Source organism: Rutidosis leptorrhynchoides, chromosome 1 (genome assembly GCF_046630445.1).
Source record: "Rutidosis leptorrhynchoides isolate AG116_Rl617_1_P2 chromosome 1, CSIRO_AGI_Rlap_v1, whole genome shotgun sequence".
NCBI lineage: Eukaryota > Viridiplantae > Streptophyta > Magnoliopsida > Asterales > Asteraceae > Rutidosis > Rutidosis leptorrhynchoides.
This window is the reverse complement of record NC_092333.1, coordinates 157,432,322-157,448,255: the sequence shown is the minus strand read 5'-3', so window position 1 is coordinate 157,448,255 and position 15,934 is coordinate 157,432,322. Positions and strand designations below refer to the sequence as shown.

Here is a 15,934-nt window from a genome sequence, read left to right as displayed (position 1 = left end):
CTCCCACGAGTAGCTGGTCCTGGCGAGCCGCTGCCCGATCGACATCGCGCAAATAAAAACCGTCCGTTTCGGTCATATCACGGAGAAATACCTAGTTTTTGGTGCCGCTACCGGGGAACTGGTATCAGGCAATACTGCTCTCTATCAAACTTATTCACAAGCATTTAGTGGTGTCTAAGAAAGACAATTATACACGAACTTGGTTGTTGAATTTTCTGAACAGTCGCCAATTATATTGGGACCAAAAGGATCATGCCTCTTCGTAGTCAGCCTAGCCACTTGGTTCGTTGAATAGTTCATGCGAAGCTCTGTTACCGAAATACCAGGGAAACAGTAGCCAGAACCAAAAAAACATATTCAACCATAGGATAGTTAGTTAATTACCTTAAATTAGATTACTTTAGACTACCTTCGATTACCTTAGATTAAAATTAGATTAAATTAGATTACCTTAGAATTAGATTACCCTAGACTAGATTACAATAGAATTAAATTAGCTTATTACTTTACTTGCGAAAAATTAAAAACAAAAAGGCATACCCAGTGTATGACCTAAACCCGATCTAGACCAGGGCCGTTGTTATTCGTACCTGATCCAGACACAATAATCTCTAAAGCATGCAAGGAAGCACGAATCAGAAATCGAATGGTGTTACGCTTTACTTTAGTAGAAAATACCAAACCCTCGATTGAAGGTCGAGGAGGACCGATCAGATTTCCAGAGATTCAAGGACACTCATTTGAGTTAAAACATCACATCATCCAGCTCATTCAGAATAGCTTTCAGTTTCATGGATTACCGAATGACGATCCTAATTCTCACCTTGATAAATTCATATCTCTTTTGAACTCCTACAAACAGCCAGGGATAGGACAAGATATAGTCCGGCTATACTTGTTCCCCTATTCTCTCACTCATCATGCTCAAACTTGGTTTGAAGGACTGGAAAAAGATTCCATCACGTCATGGACGGAGATGGCTACTAAATTCCTAACCAAATATTTCCCTCCTTCTAAACAAACCAAGCTGAAGAATGACATCATTAACTTCAAACAAAGTTACGATGAATCTCTTTACACTGCATGGGAGCGATTCAAAGCCCTGCTAAAGAAATGCCCTAATCACCAGCTAGAACAGTCAACCTAAATCTATACCTTCTACAATGGTCTTATGGTAAATCAAAGGACGACAATCGATGCAGCAGCTCAAGGGAATCTGATGAACCAAACCGCAGAAGAAGCATGGGAATTGCTCGAGAACCTGACAATGCATCATCATGCCTGGAACAGTGGTGAAACAACTTCATCATCTGCCCCACTCTCTGCACTTAACAATCAAACGGAGGCCATCAAATCCCTCATGAACAAGATGGAATCTCTTGCTAAACAACTCGGAGAATTGAAAGACGCAGCCGCAGTAGGTTAACCAAGCTCAGGCTTGTGTTAATTGTACCAACCCGCAACCTACTTAAGAATATCAAGTTGAGTACGAAAACCTTGACGGTTCAGTCTGTTACGTCCAATACCTAGCTCGTCCACCAAATCCCGGATTCAATCAACCACCTAGGGTTAATCAATTTCAGCGAAGCAATCAACCTTTCCACTATCGCTATCCACCTTATCCAGCCCAATAATCTCAATTGACCTACGATCAACCACTTCCACTCACTGGTCCCCCAGTTGAGGAAAATTCCCCTACCACCCAGATTACAAAAGCAACTAATCCCACTCTCGGAGCTGATGATCAGTTGACTCAGTTCATTCAAGGACAACAACAGCTAAATCAGAGAACTGCAGCCAGACAAGATTAGACGGAGATATTAATGAGAAATCAATTGGCTCTGCTCAAAAGTTTAGAAACGCAGCTCGAACAGTTATCACAACACCTTGAAACCCGACCGCAGGGAAGATTGCCAAGTAATACTATCCAAAATCCCCACATAGAAGAAGTAAAGCAAATGGATTCCGTAATCTCAGAGGAAGAACCGCGGAGAAGGTCAGCCAGGCTCAAGAACAAATCGACATATACTCAGAAGCTAACCCCTGAAACTCCAGTTCGCGTACCTTATCCTGGAAGGCTACAAGAAGAACCATACAAGCTTGATTCCTTCAAACTTGATGGAAGATTCTTGGACATTATGTCTAAAGTTCCCAACCAGAAGAGATACATCCGAAGTCTTCTTTCTACAAAGGAGAGGATACCAGACTCTAACAAAATTCCACTGAGTGAAGAATGCTCTGCATTACTCAGGAACTCTCTACCACCAAAGCTAGGAGATACGGGCCGATTCGTTTTCCCGTGTTCAATCTACCAATCTGGAACCATTCATGCGCTAGTAAATTTAGGAGCAAGTATTAACCTAATCCCCTACTCTCTCTACAAGAGATTAGAGTTAGGAGACTTGTCACCAACCAAAATGACAATCCAACTTGCCGATCACATAATTCGATATCCTAAGGGCATAGTTGAGAATGTCTTGGTGAAAGTCAACAAATTCTTGTATCCTACGGATTTTGTAGTAATGGATATTAAGGAAGACCTACACACACCAGTAGTGCTAGGAAGACCTTTCATGAATACGTCTAGGACTGTCATTAATGTGTACAATCAAACCTTGATCTTACGATCACATGGGGAGAGCGTTACCTTCAAAATTGACCGACCAACCAATCTTTCTAGACAGGCAGAGATGTTTGCTATTTCCACCAGACGGATCACTTCAGATGACGAGTCTTCACCACCAACCGATGATATCGAGATGGGTGTCGAATCACAGTCTGTAGACGACCCAGAAATGGAAGAAGAGGATCCCAGTGAAGAAATATAGGAAGAAGAGGAATCTGAAGAGGAAGAGGAAATGGAAGACGTAAAAGAAACTGCAACAATACCCGCTCCAAGCATTGAGTGTCATGAAGAAATAATGAGGCTTGAGACGGAAGATCACAGTTTAATCATTCGCTTCAAAAAGAAGACCGACAAGGCTGAGGTTAAGGATATAGAAATTGATCTTGCAAGTGTCAAAGTGGAGAATCAGAATACTGAAGAAACCCGTTCATCCTCAGAAGAACAATACACCGATGATGACGAGGTAGAGCAACATGAAGACATTCTGAAAAACTCACACTCTCCAACCGAACCAGATCAAGGGGAGCCGGACTCTTCTTCAGATCGGATTCCGGTTATATCCACACACGCAGACATGATAACCTTCATCAGTGATACCGATGAATTTGAAGACATTCTCGAAGCCATCCGAAAATCAACCATTGATTTTTCGCTACGCATAACAGAACGAATCATGGCTATCCGAGAAGAACACCACCACTATCTCCGAAGAGAAGACAATGATGTTGAAATCCTAGAAGAACGCATTCAAGACTTTATCAATTCTCTTCACGATCATATCTATCACGAAGAAAGGAAACGAGAGCACAATTCAGTGGTTCGCACTATTCTCGAGACAAGATTCTGTCGAGATCAGAAGATCATTTACTATAGGGTTTATAATGCCTTAGCCGGATCTGCACTTCCGTTCTCACGAAACCAACGAGCACTACTGACTCTCATCCGGAAGCACAGGGATCTTTGCACCGGACGCCCGACTTATCACTCCGATTTGCAAATGGTCGAGGATATTCACAGCTTTTTCGCTCTCTTGGAAAGAGATAATTTCAAAAGCACGCCAGACAGACTAGTGATTTACGTAACAATTGATCACCATGCTGATCTGATTATCAAAGAGTTACGAGACGCTGTTACGGAAGAAGCAAGGCGAAACAATCCGTTCTCCCATCTTGAACCGGATCGAGTCAACATTGCCACCTATGTTACGAAGAAGATATCACGTATCTTTCACGAATCCATAGATCCTAGTTTCACATTTAAAGCTGGATGTCGGGAGATATACTCAAAGATGGTGAAATTAATACTCGGATCAGGATTGCTGTTCACTTCTTTTTAGCTTCATCTCTTGACTAATCTGTGCAAAGCTACAGACTCCTACTGTGGAGATCACCGTTCCGAAGACTTCGAAATTCTAAAGATACAGTTTTTGACATTGTTTGAAGACCTCCGAAATGAGCATCCCATTAGAGAAACAATCACCACCAGCACTGCTTCTATGATTGACATTCATGGGTCAACTAGCAGAGCCGTGGATTATATTCTCATCGGACTTCAAGACTTATCAAGAGCCGAAACTGCGCACTACTTATCTTTTAGAAGATCTTCAAGAGAAGTACCGGATCTTCTTCCACTATTGGTCCGACACTTTCTCAGGATTTATCCGCCAAGACTTACATACCCTCGAAAAGATCAAGATCACAACCATCAGTAAGGAATGTTTGCTTTTTAAAGCATCACTACGGTCGAGCCAACGACCTTAAACAAAAGCGCTTCTCGGGAGGCAACCCGTGCAATAAAGTAGAGTAGAAGAATAAAGGATGACAAGTGAGCCGATAAAGACACAAGGAAGTCAGCCGCATCTGCTAGGGGCATTTCTTTCTTTTCGCTACTAGCTTAAGATTCAAACTATGCCTCATCCTAGTTTATCACTAAGTGTGGGATAACACCCAATTAAAGCACAAGACAAATACTCCCAAATCTTCAACTAAAACTCCTAACAGTGGGATACACTAGGAACATTGAGGACAATGTTCGTCTAAGTGTGGGATGTTGGTATAATCTTTTTATGCTATATTAAAATAACCCATTACGAAGATTCCAAGTCCTTAAGCCAAATTTCAAAATTTTTGCAAAAGAAACCCTTTTCGAAAGAGTATTTTTGAAAACCTTAAACGTTTGTCAATAAAAATAAGGCGTAAGTAAGGTGAAAACCTTGTTAGATTGAAATCTCTAATAGAGCATTGCATGACTAAGGCATTATCGACTTAAATTGATTATGGCGAGGCACCTCAAATAAGACCAGCATTCATTTTTAATGCTTCACTATTTTTCGTTGAGAGTGCCGATGTCTGTGCTCAGAATCAGAACTTGCTTTAGATCTACATCTCCAAGTAACAAAATGTGATTCGGTTGTAATCAAAAGAGCTAGCCATTTATCAAAAACAAGCCTTTCGCACCTCCACTACTTCTACTCCACCACCACATCCACATCACCTTTACTATTTACTCGAAAAATCCAGAAAACGAGATTCCTTCCGAAAACCCGATGTTATAAACCTCTCAAGTATCATGACAAAGGTCTTGAAAAAAGTTTACCGGCAAAAAGTTTCTCAAGATGAAGTCTCCAAAAAAAAAAAATTATTCCAAGTTCTGAAAAAAAAAAAGAGCAGAACTTAAAGAGAAATGCCGAAGAGAACTCGACCGCAAATAATTATCAAATGAAGAAAAGTTCAAAAGTGCTTCTCAAAATATTTCAGCACTCCTATCTATCCGAATAAAAGTCTGTATAAAGACTACATTACCCTTTTATCTCATCCCTCAAAAACAACTTTACTACCACCCCAAAATTCCTTTTTCATCATTAGCAAATGACCCATAAAGCTGAGATTACTACCGTTCTCACATTAGCAGCAAGGATTTGAGTTTTTATCAAGCCTATGACCGTGAGTGCAACATGACTGGCTATGAGTGAATTTATTTCTTAGATCTATAGGGACCCCTAAACACTAGAGTGATTTGAGTGACCCGTGAAAGCTAGCCTATGTCATGTAACCTCCTCGCATGCTTGCAGAGATAATTTCAATCCTAACATAGATAACTCACCTTAACTTTCTACCCTTATAAAAAAAGCAAACCGCTTAGGCTATTAGAAAAGAAATGTCGAAAAGATTCTTAAGGAAATAAGAGTTTGCTTGAGGACAAGCAAAGTCTAATTGTGGGATATTTGATATCGGCTAAAAAGTCACGTTTTCACCCCGGTATTAAGGCCCAAAAACAAGAAAGATTCGAACTTTGTCGGCAAAATACCCACTTCGTCGGTTAGAATTGAAGAACAAGTAATTACGAAGACAGTGCAAAAAGTATCAAGAGAATCGGAGCTAAAACGAAGATTCTAGAGTGAAAACGGTGAAAGACAAGAAATCAAGTTACGATCCAGTGAATCAGGGCTGACCAGGCACAAAAATGGCCTGCCAAATGGCTTGCCATATGGCAAATGGCCTGCCAAATGGTCCAGCAAATGGCCCCAGAAACGGCTTTCCTGGCAAACGGCTTGCCAAACGGCCTGCCAAACGGCTTGCCAGCCGTTTGCAGGCAAATTTCTTATTTATTTAAAGGGTCTTTGTCATTCATTCCAACACACACTTCAATTCACTTCTTTCTCTCTCTTGTATAATATTAATCATACTCTCAAGGCCTTCGACTCCGTGCGGGAAACCTAGTACCCGGAGAAGAATGCTGAAGATTGTATTAGGAGCGGTCTGGAGTCTTGAAGTTGTCACTTTTGTATTCAGAACCCGTTTAATCTACTGGTACTTCTATCCTTTATCTTATATAATGTTTTATGATATTGTTGCCATGATTAGCGAGTAGTTATCTTTAGTGTATGCTATGATGTAAGCAGTAATAATGCCGAAATAATATTATGGTTTGTGTATGCTGTTGAAATGCTCTCCGATTATGCTTTAAACTCAATCGCTTTTCCAACTAATAGAAGGTAGTTATAGGCTATGTTATTGGGAATTCGCGAACCCTGATTCAGAGTACACTATCTGTGTCACCCCTTGGTAAGAGAAGTCTATCGGATACAACATAAGATCGACTGAGGCACACCGGTTGTAGTAAGTCTATCAAGCTTTGGATTCTGACTGAGGACTCTTTCGTAGTGAAACATCTGACTAGACCCTTAGTACATTTTCGGTCCCAGACCATGCTAGTGTAGTCACCAAGCATATAAACTTCGTACATGCACGCTGAAGCACAGCGGTTGTTGTAAACTGTGCCTTTGCTAAGTAAGGCCATGGAACCCGGTTAGTGTTGACCAGTACACTGTACCATAACGCGGTCTCAAGCATTGCACCCTGCTTGAGGGATTCTTAGTTAATTAAGGAGCTGTTTGTTTAGACACTTAAAGGATTGGACCGTTAAGATAACCTAACGTGTTCATGGAAGTCATCTTGACTTGGCCATGGTGTTCTTTATGGTTAAACTCTTTTTAAGGGCCTAACTACCTTTTACCAATCATTAACGAAAGTATTGAAACACATCATGTCTGTCGAATATGGTAAACCATGTATTCTATTATGCTTAAGAAAGTTTAGACCATTTTGGAATGTTAATACGGCACCCAACCGAGTCACTCAATTGGATTAGCCGTCTGAACGTGTATGCCTGTAGTCAGACTGCACGGGCGTCGGGGGTAAGGGACATTGCTGTCTATTCAGAATCTTCAAGCCTAACGCAGTACCCAGTGACATGTCTTATGACAGGGGCGTATAGGACCAGTGTAATGAATACAAGGCCTCTGCCTATTCATGAGCCAGCACTCCATAATCTCGACAGAATAACTGATGAATTCATAGTATGCACTCAGTTTAATCTTATATGAATTACGAATTTTATCGCATTTACTTTATCTGTCTTATAAATTAGAAAATCCTAAAATAAATAACCACTACTCCCTAACTATCTTAGGCTTAAATATTGGTTTGATTCTACTGATATCTCAAAAATACGACTCTAGGTCATACTTCTCTTACTTATAAGGAGTAGTTAGATTTTGGCCCCGCTAAATATAAATTTAAAACAGTACCTTCTCCCACGAGTGGCTGATCCTGGCGAGCCGCGGCTCGACGATACCGCGCAAATAAAAATCGTCCGTTTCGGCCATATCAGTAATCATAGCGTATAATAGTCATTCTAAGTACACGGCTATAGAATAGACCCACTAATGCGTCTTACGGTTAGACACACTAATGCATCCTAGTTCCCTATAGCCAAAGCTCTGTTACCAATTATAACACCTCGTCAAAATCCATTAACGGACTATTAACTCTGGTCCCAGTGCTTGGCTTGACTTCTATGTAACAACAATGTTCTACAGCGGAAGCAATTAATATCTGAGATAAAACATGCAAAACGGGTCAACATAAAGTTGAGTGATCTACAGATTTAAGTAAATAGTTCATCGTATGTTTCATAAAATAGTTTCCATAAATCATTTGTCGAAAATCAGTTCTCAAAATCGTTTATCAGTAATCGGTATCCGAAAATCCGTATTTAGAAATCAGTAAACATTTATAAGTTTAAACCACCAAGGTTTAATGTCAAAAGTTTGCATACAGCAAATGTCAAGTGTTAAACTATTTGTCATCAATGATGTCAAGTTTCAACTGTGTGTGACATCAAAAAGGTTTTGTTTCAAATTCTTGTAGACATTACCATGTCTAGTTTCTAGTTCCTAAACATCAAGTTTAAGTATCATTCATCGTAAGTTAGGCCCCGAGATTTCTTTGAAAGCTTCGTAAAAGTTATACATTATCATGAGCACTTGATTATAAGGCTTTAACCTGTGGATAGCTGATTCGCTACACATCTTCCTTTTACCCTTTTTAAGCATACACTGATCAGGTGTACAAGTTACAACAGAATAATCACCCCATACGTTGGGGCGAGGTTTGTCAAACCTAACGGTACCATCCCTATAAGTAGAGCTTACGTAAAGTAATTAATATAATCAACCTAAGGGATTGTTGATCTGAACTCATATGTATATTCGTTTAGTTACTCGTGCCTAATATGTAAAACAGTTGAAGTATAGTTTAAGAAACAGTTTCGAAAGGAGCATGTATCTCATCCCAAAAACAGTAGTGAAAATGGGACTGTAGACTCACCTTAGCAAAGCACAGTAAAATTTCTTAGTAAAATGGTACGGTAGTCGGACGATCACGACCGTAAAATGCAACCTAGTCAAATAAGTTACCTTAAGTAAATACGTAGGTCACACTATGTTAACCCATAGTGTACACATAGTCCTAGTGCTCAGAGTGACTCAATCATGTAAGCAAAAGTCAACTAGTCCAAGCAAGTCAACAAAAGTCAACCAAAGTCAAACTAAAAGTCAACTCGGTCAAAGTGGTCAACTAAATTCAACCATATCAGTAGGTCATGCAATCTTAGTCAACATGTCAATCCTAAGTTAACTAACATGTTTTAGCTCACAGTTTGTAAAGTACACGTTCACACTTTATCATTTAGCATTGAATTTACGCACAACATGCAAACAACGAGTATAATTCATAGCACATAAGTCATGGTAATATGGAAAACTCCAGATCACAAGTACACTCATAAACATTTCCAAAAAGCCTATCCAGGACCTCATACGAAGTCTACAAGTCGGGTTTCAGAAAAGGTTCAGTTAAGGTTTACTACATCAGTTTCAGCACGCGCAACAGTTTTAGAAAAATTCTCATTTAATAATAAAAATAGCTTTTAACAACCGGCCAATTGAAAATGACTCTAGACACTCCAAATTTTCAGTGATAAATAACCAAAGACTTTCATGTAGCCATTTTGTACAATTTATTCATTAAAGACAGACCCTCAGTTTTTGGATAGCATTCAGACATGTCATTTGGAGAGGCGTACAACACATAGCAAACCACATTTTCAGAAGCTATAATTCAAATGTAATATTCTTAGGAACATCTAAATAACCATATTATATAAGATCAAGGTCTCAATCAATTCATAGTTCACATGAGGTCATTTCGCGTGCATATGAAAACAATTTCAGCTCAATACAAGTTACCAATCTTCGTTTAATAACATCGCGAGCAATACATAACCAAATTACATGATTCTTAAGTCTAACTTGAGTGATTTTTAACAAGGAATTCATTCGTTAGCATTCCAATGGCTAATTCATAATGGATAAATTCCAGAAAATTTGTATAGCATGCAAAACCCAAGCACAAACTTCAATTGATCATAACTAATGCATTCGGTAACGAAATCATGCAAATCCAAAGTCCAAATTTATTAATTTTTAGAGATCTATCCATCTAGATACATTATAAGATCAGTACATAAACTCATTTAATCATATTCATAGCAATTAAATTCGTGATTACAACAAAACAAATCAATCGCGCAAAAGAACGACTAACAACGAGTAATAACAAAATCAATTTAGCACTAGACACATATACACTATGTAATTGCATAAAACAGATCTATAAAGATTTAGGGTTAGTGATTTATACCTCAAAAACATAATTAATTGGTACTAGCGCGTGTAGAACGATCAAAGGAACAACGTTTATGTTGAAGACTTTGGCTAATTTTGTCATTTGATGGTGGTTCTAATGGTGATGGATGTCGACGGTTGCAAAGGGAGAGAGAGGAGCAAAAAGTCGACCTAATTAGGTTGTGGGAGCTAATTGTAGTGTTTTATTTACTTACTTGATTTAGATTAGGGCCTAACTAGCAAGCAATTAAACATTGACTAAAAACAAGACCAAATGATGGGGGTTAGGTGGATTTAGGCCATAAGGGTCCAAGAGGGAGTCCATGGGCTTGTCTTGACCTGTTGATGCATTCCTTGTGTAGCCCGTTAGGTGTCGTTAGCCGAAAACGCAAACTGGAAAGTTAAACGTTAATTTCTCGCGTTTTTAATCTTATAAAAATTCCAATAAATTGGAAGTATTTTTAAAAAATAATAATTATATATAATAATTATTAAAGTGAATTATATTATGTTTTGGCTTGCTAGTACACTAAGTGTGGTTCGTTTCTAGTTACTGTTAACTGAAACTGAATTCCCGATACGTTAACCGGTCGTTAAAACGCATCCCACCAAGTTTATATATAATAAATTAAATATGTTTTTCTTAAAGTTAATAATTATTAAAAATAATTATTTTATCAAAAATCGAACGTTTCGCAGTCTCATGGGACCTCTGTTGCAGTTTTCAAAACCGTACCGTTTCCTCAGTATTTCAAAACATGAAATAGGTTTTTCGGCTAATATAATCATATATTAAGCTTAGTAGTTCTTCATAAACTCAAGTATGCATTTAATTAGTTTAAATACACAAAATTCAAGTAAGTTCCGTTAAATAACTCAACGGGCAGTTAACGAAGCTTAACGGAAGTAGCAGGGTTGTTACATTATTCCCCCGTTAATGAAATTTCATCCAGAAATTTAGTGCATGTCGGCTGGAGATGTTTCATCCTAAATCAATTGCGGATACTTTTGTTTCATTTGGCCTTCACGTTCCTACGTGAATTCTGGTCCGCTGCGTGCGTTCCTCCGAACTTTAACAATCGGTATGTTGCTCTGCTTTAAGCGTTTGACCTTACGGTCCATGATCTCAATGGGTTCTTCCACAAAATGAAGCTTAGGATCAACTTGTATTTTATCTAAAGGAATCACTAGACTTTCGTGCGATAAGCATTTCTTCAAGTTAGAAACGTGAAAAGTGTCATGAATTTCGCTGAGTTCTTGCGGTAGTTTCGGTATGTACGCTTGATAGTGCTCTAAATGAACATATATTTAGTATCAATATCCTTCCAATATGTAAAGCTTTTAGTTGCAATTGTTCTATTTTTATGTAATATTCGTTTAAATAAATAAGTGCGAAGACAAAAGAAAAAAATGACGATTTGAAGACGCAAATGACCAAAAAGCTAAAAAGTACAAAGTACAATCCAAGTGGTTCGAATTATTGATGAGAAACGTCTAAAAATTACAAGAGTACGAGCCGCGGAACGCAAAGTACAAGATATCTACGCGTGCGAAAGGACGTTCGAAAATCCGGAAATGAGACATAAACCGAGCATCAACGCGCGAGTCAACGGAGTGAAAATTACAAGTCAACTATGCACAAGAATATAATATAATATATATATAATTAATATAAATTATATATATTATATTATATATTAAATTAATCACAGCAGCCCACGTTTTAAACACAATCTGAGCTGGACAGCCTCTCCATACGAGTGCATGGAAAATAGGCATAAAACCCATGCGAGTGCATGGGAAATACACTGAAATCTCAAGCGAGTGCATGAGCTACAGGATTCAGGAAAGTACTATAAAAGGCCACGAATTCTGCTCGACTGATTACACATTTTCTCCTCTTTCTTTCCTTATGTAAGAATTATATATTTATAATTATAATTATAATTTTAATTTAAGTTAATTTTAATAATAAAGTTATGGTTTAGTTAGGTTATTGTAAGAAATATTTTACGAGTTTTAAATTCGGAACTCTGTTCGTGTAACGCTACGCGATAAATAATCACTGTAAGCTATGTTCTTCCTTTTTAAATTAATGTCTCGTAACTAAGTTATTATTATGCTTATTTAAGCCGAAGTAATCGTGATGTTGGACTAAAAATTAAGATTGGGTTATTGAATTTTGTACCATAATTCGGGTTTGGACAAAAGACCGACACTTGTAGACATTGGACTATGAACTATTAATAGATGGGGGGTATTGTCTAATCGAATGATGACTCGTTGGAATCTGTCGAACCTATCTTCAAATTAGTTAATCTATTCATTATTAAATGATTATGAATGTTCTATTTAGTGACGTTTATACGACATCTGTTACGATCATTTAATTAATTATTCGGGTTGGGTAATTGATTATTCATTCTGATCAAGTGGATAAATTAATATTCATATCTCATTAACACAGGGGTGGATTACATTCAAGGATAATTGGTGTAATTGTTAACAAAGTAATAAAACCTTGGATTACACGCAGTCGATAACCTGGTGTAATCATTAAACAAAGTATTAAAACCTTGTTACAGTTCGAATCCCTAATTAGTTGGAATATTTGACTTCGGGAATAAGGTTAATTTGACGAGCATTTTATAATTATGACCGATGGACTATTATGGACAAAAACCAGATAGGTATCAAATAAATCCAGGACAAAGGACAATTAACCGAGATAAATAAATTAAAATCAAAACGTCAAACATCATGATTACGGAAGTTTAAATAAGCATAATACTTTTATTTCATATTTCATCGTACCTTTATTTACTGTCATTTCAATTACTGCAATTTACTTTATCGCAATTTAAATTCTGTCATTTATATTATCATCATTTATCTTTACGTTTAAAATATAAAATCGGCCAACCGGTCATTAAACGGTAAAAACCCCCCTTTTATAATAATAATAATACTACTATATATATATATATATATATATATATATATATATATATATATATATATACAAATATAATTGTTTAAAAATATAGTGTACGCAATAAGCCGTCTCCCTGTGGAACGAACCGGACTTACTAAAAACTACACTACTCTACGCTTAGGTACGCTGCCTATAGTGTTGTAGTAAGGCTTAAGTATATCCCATCTATATAAATAAATAAAACTTATGTAAATTGTATCGTATTTCGTAATAAAAATATAAATATTTCGTATACACCTCGCATAACATCAAGTTTTTGGCGCCGCTGCCGGGGACTCGGCGAAATGTTATATTTTTTATTTGTAAAAATATAATTAATAAAATATATATAAAACATTATATATAAATATATATATATATATAAATATATATATATATATAAATATATATATATATATATATATATATACATATATATATATATATATATATACATATATATATATATATATATATATATATATATATATATATATATATATATATATATATATATATATATATATATATAAAAGAGTTTTTTTTAAATATATAAAATTATAGATTATTTCTATTTTTTTTTAAATATAAGTTTTTTTATTATATAAATATTTTATATAAATCAAAATATATATATATATATATATATATATATATATATATATATATATATATATATATATATATATATATATATATATATATATATATATATATATATATATTATATTTTTTTTTAAAAATTGGGGCGAACCCAGATTAAAGCCCAATCACTTCTGGAATTGCAAGCCATGCGACCGCATGGTTGTTTAACCTCAACCTCATGCGATCACATGAGGTGAGGTGACAGGTCTGATACCTTAGCCGTATGGATTAGGGTTAGGTTTTAAATTATTATTATTATTAATTATTTATAGTTAGGGTTTAATTTAATAATAATTAGTTTTAGTTTTAAATTAATTTTATATTTTTAAGTTTTAATTAGTTTTATTAATATATAAATTAATACTTTTATAAAAAAATAATATAAAAATAATAATTTTATAAAAATAAGTAATTTTGTCACTTTTTATATCTTTTTATAAATTGTATATTTTAATCGTTTAATTCCTAAATTGTATATTTATCGTTCGTAATTAGTTTTAAGTTTAGTATTTTGCCGTAGTTATTTTTATATTTCTAGTTTTTAGGCTTTGCCGTAAATTCCCTTAAGTGCTTTTTCTTTATATTAAGATTTAGGCGCTTTAGAATCTTATGATGTCGCTTATCGCTTTAGTTTTAAATAAATTTTAGTGCCTTTTAAGTAATTGCCGTTTTTGATTTAGAATTCCTTTTAAGCTTTAATACCTTTAGACGCAAGTTTTAATATTTAGTTTTTAGACTTTTAAGTTTCGACGCTCTACTTTCTTATTATTGTTTTTCGACTTTTTATTTTTTTCGACATTTGTTTTTCAATTCTTATTTTTCGACGCGCTTTTTCTTTCTCATTTCTAAGCTCTAGTTTTTAGGACATAGATTTTATCTTCAAAACTTCGACGAAAAAAAATTATTTTAAGCGGTTAAATTGAAAGACATCCAAAATTTTCTGGTTCGTAGTAATAGTTGGATTTGTTAGTGGCGAGTTGGGGCTTCCGATTTAAAGGGTCCTGGCTACCTGCTGCATCTATTGGCTATTCGAAACGTGGGCAAAATCAGAAAAGTCTATTAATTTGATAGCTTATATAATTTTTATCATTTATAACTAATAGGATATTCAGTGAATGCACCGAGCAAAACGTTCACCTCCTTTCATACGTTCACCACCTGTAACTCGATCAAGACATCTAGCCAACATTGTCGCCGTTGATTTTTCTTTAGAATCGTCATCTAGTCGACCAAATAATCCAATTCAAATTTCTGATAATCCATTTTTTGAACCCGACCTCACAATTGAGAATCCGGAGGATATTCACGGACAATTCAGAGATCCTGAACCACTAATCATTCCTCCTGAACCACAAATCATTCAATCGGAGATTTTCGAGGAAGAAACCATTAAATCAGAATCCTCTAGTGATTCAGATTCAACAATTTTAAATATGGAAATAACGGAACCTCTAAGTATGGAAGACCGAATGAGAGCCACACGCACGGGCCAAGGTCACGCCATTATTAAGCCAGATATTAATGCGCCAGATTATGAAATGAAAGGACAAATCCTACACATGGTAACTAATCAATGCCAATATAGTGGTACGCCAAAAGAAGATCCAAACGAACATCTCCGAACCTTTAATAGGATATGTACTCTATTCAAAATCAGAGAAGTTGAGGATGAACAGATCTACCTCATGTTGTTTCCCTGGACTTTAAAGGGAGAAGGCAAAGATTGGTTAGAATCATTACCTAAAGGGGCGATTGACACATGTGATGTCTTAGTTGAAAAATTTCTTAAAAGATTCTTTTCGGCATCTAAAGCCGTGAAACTTCAAGGAGAAATTGTTACGTTCACACAAAAGCCAAATGAAACATTATATGAGGCATGGACAATATTTGGAAAGTTGTTAAAAAGATGTCCTCAACATGGTTTAGATACTTATCAAATAGTACAAATATTCTATCAAGGATGTGACATTACCACACGAAAAGACATCGATATAGCAGCTGGTGGTTCCATTATGAAGAAAACCACAACTGAAGCTTACTAAATTATTGATAACACTGCTTCCCACTCACATGAGTGGTACCAGGAAAAAGATATTTTTCGTTCATCTAAAGTGGCTAGAGCCGATTCTATCCATGACTTTGATTCCGTTTCCACAAAAAT

General features: G+C 36.0%; 2 non-coding genes across 2 annotated transcripts; both read right to left on the bottom strand.

Moving 5' to 3' along the window:
• Positions 1-1,024: 1,024 nt before the first annotated feature.
• Positions 1,025-1,131, bottom strand: LOC139887420 (small nucleolar RNA R71). The gene has a single exon (XR_011773253.1). It is a non-coding gene; the product is annotated as a small nucleolar RNA R71 (small nucleolar RNA).
• Positions 1,132-15,590: 14,459 nt separating this feature from the next.
• Positions 15,591-15,697, bottom strand: LOC139886917 (small nucleolar RNA R71). Its single transcript, XR_011772777.1, has one exon. It is a non-coding gene; the product is annotated as a small nucleolar RNA R71 (small nucleolar RNA).
• Between the last annotated feature and the right edge of the window lie 237 nt (positions 15,698-15,934).